The sequence below is a fragment of the Bemisia tabaci genome, chromosome 4 (genome assembly GCF_918797505.1).
Source record: "Bemisia tabaci chromosome 4, PGI_BMITA_v3".
Lineage (NCBI taxonomy): Eukaryota > Metazoa > Arthropoda > Insecta > Hemiptera > Aleyrodidae > Bemisia > Bemisia tabaci.
Window position 1 is genome coordinate 15,923,582 of NC_092796.1, and position 16,626 is coordinate 15,940,207.

The 16,626-nt window shown below is 39.2% G+C and overlaps 1 protein-coding gene across 1 annotated transcript in view; it reads left to right on the top strand.

Moving 5' to 3' along the window:
• The window catches only part of LOC109034384 (uncharacterized), a 286,237-nt gene that overhangs the window by 14,108 nt on the left and 255,503 nt on the right, over positions 1-16,626 (top strand). The window lies entirely within an intron of this gene.

The following is a 16,626-nucleotide window of genomic DNA, read 5'->3' on the forward strand; positions in this document are numbered from 1 at the left end:
TATTATCGTAAAGTTTTCGTACAGTAAAGTGTCGGCGAACGAAACTTGGGCATGGAGAACTTTAAAACAGCAAACGACCGAAAGTGTCAAACCAAATCGGAAGTGCAACGGTTTGAATTTGGATTTAAAAAAACCGTGAATTTAAGAGACGGAACAGTTTTAAGTTTATTCAGCCATGCTCGAAGCTCAAAATCGTTGATATGTCTTTTTACGCGCTGCTTAGGCACAAAAATTAACATAATCGTTCGAAAAGGATCCGTTGAGTTTATTATGGAATCGTGTTGAATTGCTGGTGGTTTTTAGCAAAAACCGACAAAATAAGTTCATATGCCCATTTTCTGCGTCTAGTATCAATGGAAATACTGCCCATTGAAAAACCTGGCGTGTAACATCATCCACCGTCTTGTTGCATACCGTGGTTAATCCCGCTTTGGTTTCATCCGTGTTTTTCGCCGCACAACCAGTGAAAATGAATGTATCACTGATTGGTGAAACCAAGGTGAGAGGAATTATAGCATGCACAACAGCTATCATCTTTTTTTGCAAATCCAAAAGCAAAAGTCATCGCTCAAATTTTATGACCAGCACAACCTTCCCATTCATCCTTCCCAAACCCCAGAGCGATTCTTAATGGATCGTATTCGATACTTCAAACTGGTGAGATGGTATCGACACATCGATCAGCTCAATATGTAAACATAGCCTCAAAAGTGAATTGAGTAATCTGAGGGAATGGGTTTCTTGTGATAGATTTTTTACTCTAATGAGTAACAATAAACAATAACAATGAAACAACAGCAACAATAGCAACAGTAAACAATAGCAATGAAAAGTGACATTGTCAGAAATTTCTTCATTTTCAGCTTCTCCTACATGATTCCTAAAATTTTCGTTTGAGATTATGTTCTATCGTCCTGAACCAAACGATACATTGAACCACTATTGAATACGATCTATTGGAAAATTTTAAAATCGATTCTTCGACCGGTCTCGACAGTAATCGAACACTAAAAATTTGTCCCGGGAAGGTTTTCTTTTCATAGACAGTAATGAGTATTTGTCCAAGTGCAAATACGAAAAGTTACCACAAGTTTTCGATTCCAACTTTGACCGACGCTTTTAGATCATTGAGACCAGTGGCGTGGCGTGCTTTGCGATGCATCGATTTATCTGACATTTAAACCTAAGTAAAAGTATCGATAAACAAGGTGTTCGCAACGACCACCTTAATATTCGATTATTTACCTTAGCTTCAAATGGGGATATATCGATAATCGATCATTCACGCCTCGCCACTGATTGAGACGTTCCGATCTCGGGCCCACGTCATTCAGACGTTTGTTTTTATCGATTTTTGTCACTTGAGTTTCACGAACGGTGCGGCCCGCCCGGAGGAAGTTTCTTGGAACGAAAGTTTGAAAGAGGTCTGAGCACTCCGGATTTTAACAAGTCCTCCTTAAGCTGGACAAGAAAACTTCGCGGCGAAATTTACCACTTAAGCTCTCCTGTAATCAGTTAACTTCGGTAAACCGCAAGTTGTCGATGTCCGAACTTTTTGAGTTTCCTCCGCGAGGTCCCTATTGAAATGCCATAACAAAGAAGGCCTCCTAATTCCTATTTTAAATCTCATTACCGTTTAACTGAGGTTGGAGCATAATGAATTAAGCGGGGATTTCCTCGAAACGTGAAATCCTCGGGGTTCTGGTTGCTCTCTCCTTCTCCTTCATGCGCAAAAGATTATAATCAGAGCCTCTTTACACTTCCTTCCATGAAGAGGACTCTTACAATCCTCATCTAGATAGGGGCTGCTCCGTGAAGACTCTTCCAAATATTAAACAGGCGAGAACTCGTATTTTTTTCCAGCAGAATTCAGCCAAAAAAGTTCATTTTTAATCTTACACCACCTCATTAACACCTATAAAATTTACGTCGCCTCATTAAATTATATTCTGAGATAACACTCATTCCAGATCCGCTCAAAATATCTTAGCCACGAGAGATTCTAATATAAACCGAACGTGCTCTTTTTAAGATTCATAATCCCTCAGGAATTGTAATGGCTACAATTATTATCAATGAGGTTTTTACGTGTAAGTTTTCTTATTTCATCCATGCAAAAGTTCTTGAAAACGTCTCCGGGAAGCGCAAGAAAGATTACAGATAAAACCTATTTTTAAAAAAGAATTGTATCGCATCAGTATGAAATCAATTTTAAAGTATTAACCATAGCACTCTTTGTTTTCCATTATGGAATCAATTATTTTTCTGAATAAGATGTAGGAAGATGAATAGTGCCACTTCTTTCGACGGGAACATGCTGTGAATTTTATGAAAGTCGTAACACCCTGTTGCATCATTTTTATGTCAAATTTATGTGATCCCTGATGATGTGCACCTGTTTTGCAGCACCAGTCGTAAAAAAAACTTACAATGAAGCGTTTTACCCTCTACCGGAGGAAAGTGTAAAAAATTACACATTTTTAGTCGTGGAAACATTCCTATCGTAAAAAATAGTCTAACAAAAAGTCCTACATGTACTTACTTGTATAAAAAGGATTTAATGTCGAATGTTGTGCTTGAGAGACACACATTTTGTGCAAATAAATACTGAACCGTCAAACTAAACCAGAGCTAAAGCACTGCAATTTCTCTGGTAAAGCCGCAGGCCACATTGTGGATTCCGCTGATACAGCTAAGCGCAATTTTGCCTGGAAATGAGCCCAAAATTATTCTCGCAGGAACTAGCAGGCGTTTTTCGTCAAAAATCCAAGTCTCAGCTTCTTTATCTGTTGACCATTGACATGACATAAAAGATCACTCTTTTGAGGATACTTTCGGAGACCAGCCGATTTTTCCATGGGCCAACATAGAGTAAGCTTTTATTTCTCGAATCAAAGTTTAATTTGTATAGTTTTATTAGAATGATTTAACTCGTTGTTCCGGGAAAAAAGAAGCGTACGTACATTTCAAAGTTGCAAAATTGAATAAAAAACTCAATTTCCTCCAAAACTGTGCCCATTTCATTCAGTCAAAAAGTTTCGCTGATTTGTCTATGTAATCGGAAGAAAAATCCGTGAACTTTTTAGTCTGAAACGTCCAGCAGATCCCAGTGAGAATTCAATTTGTAAAAAGCTCATGCAAATACAACGCCCTTTCATCGGGAGAATGACGAGTTCCATCTCGGAAATTCGTTTCGATCCAACGAAAGAGTCCTGGAAAGGATTATGAGGAATTATGGAACTCGGGAAAAAATTTGAAAAGTAGAAATTTTCCAGTAGGGTGACGATTCCGTCAAATATTGTTAAGCGCGCGAAACGCACCTAATTTTCCGGAGGGTGTCGTAAAAAGGCGCCGACTCCTCAATGGCGAATTTACGATCGTCGAAGAGCCGGGAGCTCGGAATTTTTAAGGACGATAACCGAGGATCCGAGAGAGAAGGGAGACGACGGAAATTATGAAGTGAGGGAATAAAATATTCCTCTCATTTAAAAATGTAAATTCATATCCGCTGACGAAAGGAGCCCGGTCCTGGCTTTATGGTTGCCGGTATTATCGCATAATCATCGACGCTGTCAAAGGCACAATAGGGGTGGCAATTTTAACGCTCCTGTTTTATTAAGATCTATTTATGTAAATTAATCAAGTTCCCCTCCCTCCCGCCCTCTCCACCCCCTTGCGGCGGGATCCGCGAGTCTGCATACACTCGGAGAACGCAGCCAAGAATTAATCGGGCACGGCAGCCGATTGGAGAAACCGTTCTGTCGTTCGAGACTGTCGCTGCGAAACAAGCGGCGGACTAAAAAAATTAATTTAATATGGCGCCTAATGGGTCTGGCGCACACAGATACAGGTAAATGAATAGCCTACCAAAAGGTGGAATTACACCGTAATCCCAGTGAGCGCATGAACAAAGTTTGCAATTCATCCTCTAACACACGATTAGCGTAATTTGTTTCACGCGTTTTCAAATTTCCCGCGTCCCTGCAACTGACTAAAGATCGTATTTGGTAGTGGATCGGTGTATCGTTTGGTTCAAAATAATAGAACATAACCTTAAACACAAATTTTAGTATTTCAGGTGGAAAAGCTGAAAATGAGAAAATTCCTAACAATTTCACTCATCATTGCCATTTGCTACTCTAGAGAATAAAAATTCAATCGCAAAAGACCCGTCACCTCAGATTTTTAAATTGACTTTTGATGCTATGTTTACATGTTGAACCAATCGATATCGATACAATCTCACCTGTTTTATGTATCGAATACGATCTATTGAAATTGATAGACAATGTGATTGAAAAAGGAGACGAAGGGGAATTGGAGCGATCCTATTGGTGTAAGCGGATGGCTGCGATGGAAAACGGAAGCAAGTTATAGACTAACTAACGGCAATCCACAAGAAGCCCTAGAGCTAGCCCATAATTCCCCCCCCCCCCTCCCCCCAATATCTGGCAACTATCCGTTTCAACCATTGGATCGTTCTATTTTATCTTTGTTTTCCCTGTCTATCGCTTTGTCAGTTTCAATATGTTTTCTGGCTGATTAACACGCTGGACTCTCGGGCCATGGGCTCGCTCAATCATGCACTACGAAACTCACACCGTGAGTTTCGCGCCTGCTGATGCCTTTGCCGATGCTTCTGCTGATGCCTCTGCTGATGCCTCTGCTGATGCCTCTGCTGATGGACATGAGAGTGACGACCAAGTGACTTTAAGTTCCTAATGATCTTCTCTTACTTGCTCTCACTTGACGCCCATGTGTAGCTTCCTCTGTCTCAAGGTGAAAGTCGGCAATCACATAACTCGATTTGCGACGTCGCAGACTTCCTGTATTCTTTAAACGGAAAACTACTCAACGGTAATTCCTTAAAACTGCCGTGATTTTTCTTCTATGTGCGAGGAAAATTCTGCAAAAACGGCAAGGAATCATGTCCATTTGTTCTCCTTTAAAAAAATAACATAGTTGCGGAGATTTTCAGACACCGCAAACGAGTTATGTGATTGCCGACTTGCACCGTCGATATGTATTTTCTCGGGTATTTTAATTGATGCGTTAAACTGCAAGTGAAGTTCATATCCGCGGAAATTGTGGAAAAAATGAATTTTTCACGACTTCGGATTTGAGGAGGGATACAAATACGTAAGGATCAAGGAGAGCGAGAAAAATGAGGTAGCATTGTTTAGATCCAGAAGTTATTTGGTCGTAATAAGCAATGCCATCATGACGCCACGACGGAATGAATCCATACTGAACGAATTCCCACTAGATTCTGAAACTTACCTTATCAATCTTTCTTGCGTATGGTTTTATCATGTAGGGTTGCGAGTCAAATTTGTTGGCAGTACGAGACATAAACATACCAGTAACTATGGTCAGCAACATTTTTGACAAAACTTTGCCAATATTTTTGTCAATAATATCAGAAGCATAATTGGTAACATTGTTGGCAATGTTTCCGACGTGTTTTCGGAATGACTGTGATATTATTTTCCAAGTGTCGTCAAAAATCTTTTAAAAATATATTTGTCCACAAAAAAAGGCAGGGTCGAATTTTTCACATAACTATATTGCGGAATTATTTCCCAAGCGTTTTTAAAGAATTTTTAAAGTGCAATGGAAATTTTCTCGAAAAATTTACGAGAATATTTTTTAAATACTTTGAAAATGTTTTTTGATCAGTAGGGATTTGATGCACAGAGGACCCTCCCTGGCCTACCTCCAAAATTGAAGGCAAAATTGTAGTGTTCGTAGCCTCAATCCCCTCTCAAGCAGGGTGGCATGAAACGTAAGGAAGAAATGAAAGATTGGATATTTCATGAAATATTTCATGAAATTTTACCAGGCTATGAAATATTTCATATTGTTCAGGGGCTAGATTATGCAACCCATACTCAAACACACAAAAATAGAAGAAAATCACAATTTTTACATTTTGCGAAACATGAAAAGGAACCGGTATTTTTTAATATCTTGCATAGATTTCTGGATTTTCATGAAATATTTAACGTGAAATTTCAATATTCTATCTCTCATGAAATTTTGCCCCCCTGCTCTCGAAGTTGAGTCTACCCCTTCGAATTTTGAATGAGAAAACTTGGCTGAATTCACCCCCTGCGTAGCGCGTGAGGGAGCTGGGAGGAAAAATTCCTGTAAAATTGAATTATCACAGCAGATTTATTCGCTCACCGTTCTACGGAAGGGCCGTTTGATCCTCCAACTCGCGAAGGCGGGAGCCACGCCGAGCACGAACTAGCGTGACGAAAAAGGGACAGGGGGAGGAAACACGAATTAATTACAAGGGAAAGAGGAGTCAATTGAGTAGACACTGGTCCTAGTCCCTTGTAGCTAGGAAATTATTAATTTATACCCTGTCTTTGGCAGAATGCGAGCTCCCTGGATTTATTAATGTTGTCATCAACAAGAAATCCAAGCTTCTCGGCGTAGTTCCATTGTTTACTTATTTCCCAATACCGGCTCCAGGATTTCGTCCTTTGCCGGAGTGTTGATTCTCCTTGGGCCTTTGTTGCTTTGCGGTGATCGACATTCCATCGATGACCGTTCTGCCGTGCTAAGGAAGAACGCCGTATACGCCTCCAGACGTTGTCAAATTTCTTTTGATGAAATATAAATTTTCAGGGAATTTTATGAATTATTTTTTAGGGAATGTCATTTGCGACCAGATCGAAATCATCTGAGATTTTCAAAAAAAATCAGTCATAACTCTCCTCAAAAATAAACATTTTAAGAAAATTTTGCTACTCTCGAATGTTCTTACGGCGCGGCAGCGTTCCAAGAGGCCAGTAGAACGAATGTGTTCCTGGAGAAAACAATGAACGCTCAATTGGAATCTGGAGACGATGGGTTTCGGAGATTTGGAGTGGAGAGCTTTCAGAGACTTGAGCCTTCGGTTTTTGTGAAATATCCAAAAAGCATTTGCAAAGGCGTGTTGGTGATTGATAATAAAAAAACCTTACCCTTTACCACAAAAAAAAAAAAAAAAAAAAAAAAAAAAAAAAAAAAAAAATCGCAACGAAGAACGTCTTCATTTCATGTTACGCACGACAGTATTATTTGGTTCCTTTTATACGTTTTTGCAGTAATTTTTTAAAATCGTCACCAACCCTACAAAGTTTTTAGGGATCGTGCGTATGGAACGCGAAGAACTTGACTTTTCCTCAAAGAACATCAAAACAAGGGACTTTTACTGTACGTACGACAGCAGCATGTAACGCATTGTGTTTGCTTTTGTGGTTACGTATCAAACCAATGACAAACTTCAAAGGTTAGAATTCTGCAGAGAGGAGGCTAATCTCGCACAGACAGGAGTTTGTAATGCGTAACACTCTTTTGCAGGGGGAATGTGGAATCATCGCTATTTTATCGAATATGTCCACAATGTTCGTGCCTTCACTCTTGAAGTTTGTAGATATGACAGATTTCGCTGTTTTGGTAGATTCATTTGGTTGATGACTTAAATTTTGAAGATAACCTGGTTGCGGGAAGGCTGTTTCTCTCCTCCGGCAGTAAAATACTTGTGTTGTGAATCTAAGGTGGAGATATTGCGTATGGTTAAGTTGTTTTAACAGAGGATTCCATAAAACCGCAATTACTCGATTAAAATCTCGGAAACGGTAAAAATCATCAATAAAGGCTCCGTTTCAAAATACCTTAGGAATTCTTATAGCCGGCTATAGCAGCCGATAGAAAATCATATGGCTGGCTGTAGAAAGCGAAGAACATACAGCCGGGCTATACGAAGCGATAAAACGTTTTACCAGCCAGGCTATAGTTCCTATCGTCAGACTATGCCCGGCTGTACCTTTATCTCCATCGGCTATAGAAGGTTATAAGAAATTGTAAAGCCGGCTATAGAAGGCTATAAGAAATTGTAAAGCCGGCTATAGAAGGCTATAAAAAATTGTAAAGCCGACTAGAAGGCTTTAAGAAATTGTAAAGCCGGCTATAGAAGCTATAGGAAATCATACAGCCGGCTATGGGTCCATGGTATTTTGGAACACAAATTTTTATCAGGGATAATAATGTTTGGATGATCTTTGATAGCATCGACACTTACGTCAGTATAGGCCTACTATAGTGATGTGACGACTGAAACAGTCTCAGGAATTAAGCTGCGTCATCATGATACTCCGTAAGGTTGACCATTAAACTTGACTGTTCTGGAGGTCATTACTGAAACTGAAATTTGAGCCGTCTCTAAGAGAGTTCGAGATTGTTGCACTTGCTTACCAAAACGTCAGGAGAGAGTAACTGCCACCAAATTCACTTATTTAAGGGTGGTCATGATGTGGGGGAGGGGGAAGAATACGGAGAGGGGCATAGAAGGAGGAGTGGAGGTTAATGAAATGAAGGGTCAGATTTCCAGCCATGACTTAACCCTGAGCTTATTTTCAGGTGAATTTAAATTGCTCTAAAGAACGGCTTGATAGTCCAGTGCACTCAATTTGAAAGTGTATAGAGCGAGAGAGGTAGAAACAGATGCTTGAAATTTCATTCCTCTTACTGGTTCACTGGAAAATGCAAATGGATGGTCAAATTTCGTAAACCAGATATTTGTCGTGTATTTCAAAGTTTTGGCTGGAAATTATACACTTTCTAGACGAGCTCAAAAAATCCATTAATTTAAATTTTTTGGAGAATATCCCGCTCATTAGAAAAACCAGAGTGCACGTAAATCAAATCGCGCTTCACAACGGTTTCGACAGGCCATACCAAATCGAGCAGTAATCCCTTTCTGCCTTTTCTTGTTCAAAGCGTAATAACGTGCGTCAGCCAAGCCGAAGCGTCGAGATTCAGGTGGCAATATTTTTATAACGCAGAGACCGTTACGGAACGTCTCGTGTGCGATTTAACTCAAGTAAAGTATAGTGTTTTTTGAGCGGAAAGTTTGAATTCGTGCTTAGCAAAACGTTCCTGTCTTGTGTAGGAGCTATTTTTGATCATTTTCATTGCACCAATAGATGTCACAATCTTGTTCTGCGTGAAATTTTGATGAGAAAATGCATCTTTTAATGCTTCAATTCGCGCCTTGCCTAGTGGTCCATTCTCACTCCAGCTGTTGGTGCAATATGCCCCTTTGACTCTTTACCCCTTTTAGCTTTTAGGAATCAATGGCCCATGTGTGGAACCGTGTATCTCCGGTCGCTACGTTGCAGAATTCCTATCATACTTAATTTATTCTTTGGAAATCCAGTCAACGTGTTGTCTTGAACGCTGCCTTGATTTTTCTTCTCTTTCAACAGAATATCGACAGCGAAACTGCAAAAATGCGAATCTCGGTTGCGATGTTTCCAGATCTTCGCTCCTATTTTATTTTTTAAAAGGAGACCAAACCAAAATAATGGCTTGCAGATTTCACGGAATATTCTTCATAAAGAGAAAGAAAATCACTGAAATCTTTAAAAAATGACATTTCGTAGTTTTCCACGTAGTAGATAACGTAATACAGGAAGTCTACAACGCCGCAGACTGCGAGAAACGTATTTCTGCATTTTTACTATCGACATACAATTTTCGACGCCCAATCTGTATAACAAAATCCAGTCTATAAAATTGACTTGCTCTTCCTCGGAAAAATATAAGACGAGAGGAGATTTTGCAACACCGCAACGTAGATACGTGGTTTCTCACTTTGGCCATCGATATATTTCGATGAAAATGCGAAAGCTGTCTTAAATCGAAACAATTTCAATATCTAAATCGGCATCAGACGCGCCTGGAAAGCTCCATGGAGATTGGAGACACACATTGTCATCATTTTTGGAGACGAGGGAGTAAGCGAGTCCTCGCCTCGCGGGGTAAAAATCCTCGCCCCTCTGACATAACAACGTATCTCAATTTCAACGTGAGCCCTGTTTTACATATGAATCCATGGATTCCGGGACTCATGCGGAAATTTAGATACGCCCTTACGCTTAAATCCCGGTTGTTATCGGAGCCGGACGAAGGAGGAACGGGGTCGGCGCGCGGCGCGGCGGCCCCGGGAAAAGTATGTGCGATTTGAGGGAGAAAAAGATACTTTTGTGGCAAACGGAGAGATTTATCGCTCGCTCTGAATATATCGTCCTCTCGTTTCATTGCGAAACGTTATGATGATTGCTCCGTCGTGGAAATATAGCACGTCTGGCCCGTTATTTCACCGCCGCTTTATTGATTTAATCCCAATTGAATAACACTATTCGTCAACAGTTTTTCCTCCGCTTGTTCGGTTCCCGAGCGCGACCAGGTCTGTTTCATTTTATAACAAATGCATGTCGCAGTTCCGTCGTTCCAGAGACAAATACATCGATGGCCAAAGTGTGAAACCACCTATCTCCGTTTGAAAGTTTCAGACTTTCAGTTGGATTATACATTTTGCAATAAGGAACTTCAATTTCTGGCTCGATTCAGAAACAACTATTTGTTTCCCTTACACACATGGATTGCATTTTGCAAAAAGGAACCACTAGCATTGCAATGTTGCTAAGATTGTGCAACTTCTTTTGTCTTGGAGGAAAACCCCGATTATCCATTAATAGTTTCTATTTTACTCGCTAAAAACTGTGAATTTAAGACAAAAATTACCATCTAAATTTTATATTTTTTTCGGGATTTCCGCAATTTTATTGCAAAGGATGAAGTTGCACAATCTTAGCATCATTGCAATGCTAGTGGTTCCTTTTTGCAAAATGCAATCCACACATGTTACATGTTTTTACGGATGAGACAGAAATTTTTTCAAAATGTTGTCTGGCTGTACTTCATTTTTTCCTTCAAAAAATAGGCAGTGCAATTACTTGAAAACTTCCTTGATTTATCTCCTCTGTTAGCAGAATGTTCTGTATAAATTTCAAGGTATAAAGTTGGCTTATTCTCCGTGGAAACAATAATATAGAAGCGGGTATTTTAAAACACTCTGATATTAAGCTCAATGAGCCGTAGTTGTGTTGAAAGGAACTACACAAAAATGAAGATAAGAAGAAAAAAACCAAGAAGCACGCAATGTTTGGTTTTAATCAATTTTTACATCGATCTTGTAGATCTATACGTCCATATAACGTGATAGTTGTCATTTTTATCGAGGTACAATGTGGTAAACAGATGTGGTAGCTTAGCCTCGATCACCACTCGCCACTTAGAAGTGGGCTTACTTCAAATTACGAATTTTCCACGATGGCCATTTCGGAGTTGGCCATCACTAGTTGTGTTGTTTTTCCTCCAGACTTATGAATGTGATGTCTCGCATTGGTCACATGATGACAAGTTACAAATCGAAACTGAAATTAAAACGCGAAAGAACTAAAAACTAAGAAACTAAATCCGAAAAATTAGCAGAGGCGAATGAAAACAAAAAACTGAGGAAAATAAACGGGAAAACGTCGGTTGCCTCTACGGTTGCTACGTAGTGGCGAGTGGTGATTGAGGGTAAGCTACCACATCTGTTTTTCAAATACGACCGATTTTGAGCGTTTGGTTGCGCGTACACTACGCTGAAACACAAAAATATATAAAAGCACAAAATATAAAAGGAAAAATTGAAGTGCTTTGGAAATCATTAAATTTGACACGGAATCACCTTGATATATACAAAAAACACAGCACATTTTCCTTTTAGACGTATTTTTTTTCATCAATACTAACGAAAATAATGCATGCGGACTGTGCAAACATTTCAAAATTATGAGTTGAAAAATGCCGTCTCCACGAACTTGAATATTAGACCTGAACAAAACGGAGCGGCGTGCTGCCAGCGTGACACGCGCACTGGCGCCTACAAACCTAACAGGGATACCTCACGCATTGCGCAATGCGTAAAGTATCCCTGTTAGGTTTGTAGGCGCCAATGCGCGTGTACGCAATGCGTGAAGTATCCCTGTTAGGTTTGTAGGCGCCAATGCGCTTGTCGCGCGGAGTACCACGGCGCTTCAAGCAACTATTTCGCAAAAGAGGTGTTGCACAGTATCATACAAAATTGAAGGCGCTCCAATTTATCAAGAATGACAGGCATCCTTCAATAGTACGGAGCTTTCCTCGCAAAATAAATCATGAAACTACGGCACAAAAACTGAGCGGTGTCCAAAAAATCACTAAGTCCTAGTATCCGTAATTATTTACGTTTAGCATAATTTTTGAATTTCATTAGAGAAAAAAGTGACTTGATTTAGCCAGAAACATTCTTGAGTGTGCCACCAAGAAGCCTTTATTTTGAATCAAGAATAAAATCGGGTTTCTGCTTGATGTAAGTGACTTTTCTTCTTATATACGTATCTTTTCTTCTTTATACAAGCATTATTCTCTTTATCGATTCATAAGAAAATCTTCTCGGCGGTAAATTTGAGCGTATTTCCGATTGAATGAAGTCCCTTTTTCCTCTAACGCAGTTCAGCAATCTTGCTAAATGTTATTGAATACGCATACTAGGACTTAGTAAGTTTTCCGATCACCACTCTCTCTCTCTCTCTCTTTGTCGTTGTCGCTTGATTTAATTTGCGAGGGAACTTCGTGCTTTTGAAAATGCCATCAACTGTAATACGTTAGGGTGCTTTCAATCTCGCATGACACTGTGCAAATATTTAAATAATATCATTCTTTAAATAGTTTTACAATACTTAACCGAATAAAAAATTGAGAATATTGTGGAAATATTAGCTAAATACTCCAACTTAAAAGAGTAAAAGCAATATTTTACTCTGCTCTCTGGATACTAAGGGTAGTTTATTCAGAGCATGTCACGCACCTCCAGCGTTTGAATCGACAATTTTTCATGCGGGTGTCGCATTGTGTACACACCTCCTTTACTGTATAGTGCCTCGTAAGCTTTTCTGACGAGCAACGTTATCTTTTAATGGCCATGAGTAAATTATAAATCGCGAGGTTTGGAACGAGGATGGGAAACGTCGAGTGAATCTTGGGAATGCATATTTATGACACGAGATGAAGCATCATTTCGTAAAATTTCAGAAGTTTGCTATCTGTCTTGAACTTCATCTGAATATTAAAACGATTTATTTTGACGCAGCTATGAGGAGCCACTCCTAGAGCTGACATCGCTCTCGCATAACGCAAAGTGTGTGCCATTAATTATTCATAATCATTTTCACTCATGAGCTTGGATTGTTTCTGTTATCAACGCATCCCAGGTGGACAGGTTCAGTGTATATGTATTTCTACATTCATCTTTCCCACACCAAGGGTGGATGTGTTCATGCGTCTCTTCTCTGTATTTCTGCATTTTTCTAATAGTAGACTTAAAATTATTTCAAAACACAAAAAATAAAAAAATTGTTGGTGTCAAGGGGAAAAGGTTTCATGGCAGCAGGAAAATATGAATTAAAATATAACTGCATCCTTTCCTGTACGGGAATTTCAATTTTGTATCAGTTTATCATTTGGCAAGACAAACTTACAGAATTCTAAAATTTGGCTATTTATATTTAGTATTTTAAAGCTTAAGAAGGAGAAATTGTAACTTTAAAAAAATCAGTTAAAGATTTTACATATCTTCACCAATGAAATTTTGCTACAGTATCGATAAAAAAAGCTTCTCATTTTTTCACATTTTATACTAAGCTTCAATACATTTCCAAATTGAATACAAGCATTGATAGAAAATAGGTCATTTTTATGCACGTTTTTTTTCCTCACCGAAAGAGTGAAATTTTCACTATTCTTCCTGACTTCGTCCTCTTATCAGAAGTAAAGAAGGAAGTTGAGCTGTATACTCTGGCATGCCAAGAAAAAAATTAAATGGCGCATGGGTATTAGAAAGTTGCCAAATTTTCTCCGATAAAATACTCATCAATCGGAAAAGTTCTGATCAATTTCTAAATAATTTTCCTTAAAATTTTCATGCGTCCTATAAATCAAATTATAAAAAATTTCGCTGAGTGATTCAAAGAAAACGTTCACTAGATCTCCAGAAATTGCGGACTTTTTTAAAAGAATTTCAGCAACACCCAAATTTTCATACGCCATTTTATCTGAGCACGGGAGTACCAGCGATAGAGAGTGTTCGATCCGGGAGGAAATCTTTAAGCGGCTCACGGCTCGGGAACTTGGCGGATGGATAAAAATGCCGAAGTGTCGTCTACTCCTTCCTGAAAATCGAGTAGGTAGGTAGACAATCTGGGTAAAAGGATTCTCGGTAAACCTGTTTTTGAGCTCAAGGCTCCGTTTAACCGCATCTTTTATCTTGCTCTGAGTGTCTTCCACGACCGTTTTTAATGGCGTAACATCAGCGTTGTCGTTCCTCGCATAACTATCTGTATTTTCCCTCGAATATGAAATACTCTGTCTTCCAGTCAAGTTCATCATGAAACACATGAGACAAGTGGTACAACAGAGTGGTACAATGAGACATGAGACACTTGGTAAAACGTAAAAAAATATCAATATAAAAATATTAATAATTAAAATAAATAATATAAAAATATTTGTATTAATAATCATATTTAAAATATTAATATTATTATAATATCTCTTTCTTCTAAAATAGATTGAATTATACGGATAGTAAGCAAGTGATATTTTGGAGAAAAATGAGTTAAAAGTAGTTTTGAGCTTAACCAGCCGCATATTTTCTCCAATCAATAATTCGAATTTTTGACTTGGAGCAAAGGCGAGAAAAAAAGTTTTAAATGTGAAAAAATGCTTTCAACTTCATCCAACGTTGACCATGACTTTTACAGTGGAATAGAATTTCAAATTTATTTTTCTCGGCTCGTGTGTTTTATGTGACTTGGTTCCTCCGTGGGCTAAAAATTGATAGACAAAGCGATGGACAAAGAAGACATAAGGAGTATGGAGTGATTCTATTTCGAATGTGTGGCTCGCGTAGAGACTGAGGGAGAAAATGATGTACTAACTATTGGGTCTTTCGTGGGTTGCCGTTGGATTCCTTCATACTCCTTTTGTGTTCTTTGTCTATAGCTTGGTCTATAAATTTCAACAATCAGCTTACTGACGACCTGATTTTATCTTCACGGAAAAAACGAGCTTAGGGTTGGGACCTACATGTTAGTGCTGGACACTAACGAGGGTTAGGTCAAATGGAGCCACCAAGTCAGAGTAGTGCTGGGCACTAAACAGCTCGAGGCTGGGTCACTAAGGAAGAAGTAGTGTCAAGCCCTAAAGTGACTTTGGAGCGAGCGTAAAATATGTAACGCCTCCGCATGGGATCGAACTCGGATTGCGCCGATGGAAGACCAGCGCGTTACCACCAGGCTATGGAGACTCCGACGTTTTATGGGTGAATTTACACCTGTTAAGCGCAACTGCGTCTCGCGGCATCTGATTAGCACTACTCATGCTCAGTGCCCACCTGTACTGCCTTCCGGTGTTGAGCTGAACAGCGCTTAGACGCCAGCCCTCAACTACTCCCCACTAAACGGCCAGTAGTGCTCAACACTAGTCTTGTTTTTTCCGTGTCGCTTTGCAAAGAGTATCTTGTTGAAATTCAGACGGTCAATTTGGATATTTTTGAGCTTCTACCACAGATATGCTATTTAGTGAATTTTATGGACGGAGCTTACAGATAAAAAAAATCTCATATTTTTGTAAGTACATTTGAGACTTTTTAAGTATTAAACTCAAAACAGCCCCTAAATTCAAAGTGCAAAACTTTGACAACTCCGCAGAGATAATGGCGTAACACAGAGGACAAAATCCCATACTTCGCTCGATTTTCTTGTAATCTTCAAACTTCCGCGGGAAGTAAGAAGAATTTTTTTTTTAGGGATGGGAAACAAGACTTTCCGAATAATCCTTTAATCACTTAGCGTTCACTTCATTCGGGGCAAAAAGGTGAGACACAGATAGCAGGCAAGCTGAGTCCTTGCACAAAGAGCGGGAGAAGGTGTTCCTCTCAATTTAAATGACAAGGTTAAGGAAAAGCCGAGATGAGCGATGCGATATTGTGCAGAAATTAAAGTCTTTCTTTCTTCTGCCGCGCTTACGAAACTATGCTCGGAAACACAGATGTTGTTAAATTTCCTCTCATTAAAATAAGCAGATTTGACTCTTTGCCACCTCTCTCTCTCCCCCCCCCCCCCTCAAAAAAAAGAAAAAGAAAAAACATACGAGCTAGTATCAACATTATCAAGTTGGAAGTCGACATAATTTAATGTGAGCAGGTTTTGTAGACAAAACAAAACATAAATTCTCGAATATGTAAAAACTTGTCGTCTCCGTCGCGAAAGAACGTACTTAACTCCATTTCAATATTGCCAAATTTCCCTTCGCGAATTGCACATCGACCAGGAGAATCTTTGGCATTTCTAACTGAAAATTTCACCGATTTTTCCTCAGATTTATTGCAAGAATCAGAAAAATATTGGATACAAATTGCACAGGTGCATTTCTGTGAAATATACTAATTGTTTGAGTCAATTTAGCGACCTTGGAACGTTCCTGCATCTGAGTACGCGGAAACTGGACGTGTTTCTGCCAAACTAAACTAAGTTTATTTTGACCTGAGCCTTGTCATGGATATATTCTTATGGGTCGTAGGGCTCATATCTTAATGCACATAGTTCCGTTTGGCGGAAATTGACAGCGAGGAAATGTTTTTTGGCCTAGTTTGAAAATTAAAAGGAAAATTGCAACGTGGATGAGCTCCGTTTTCCCTCCGCG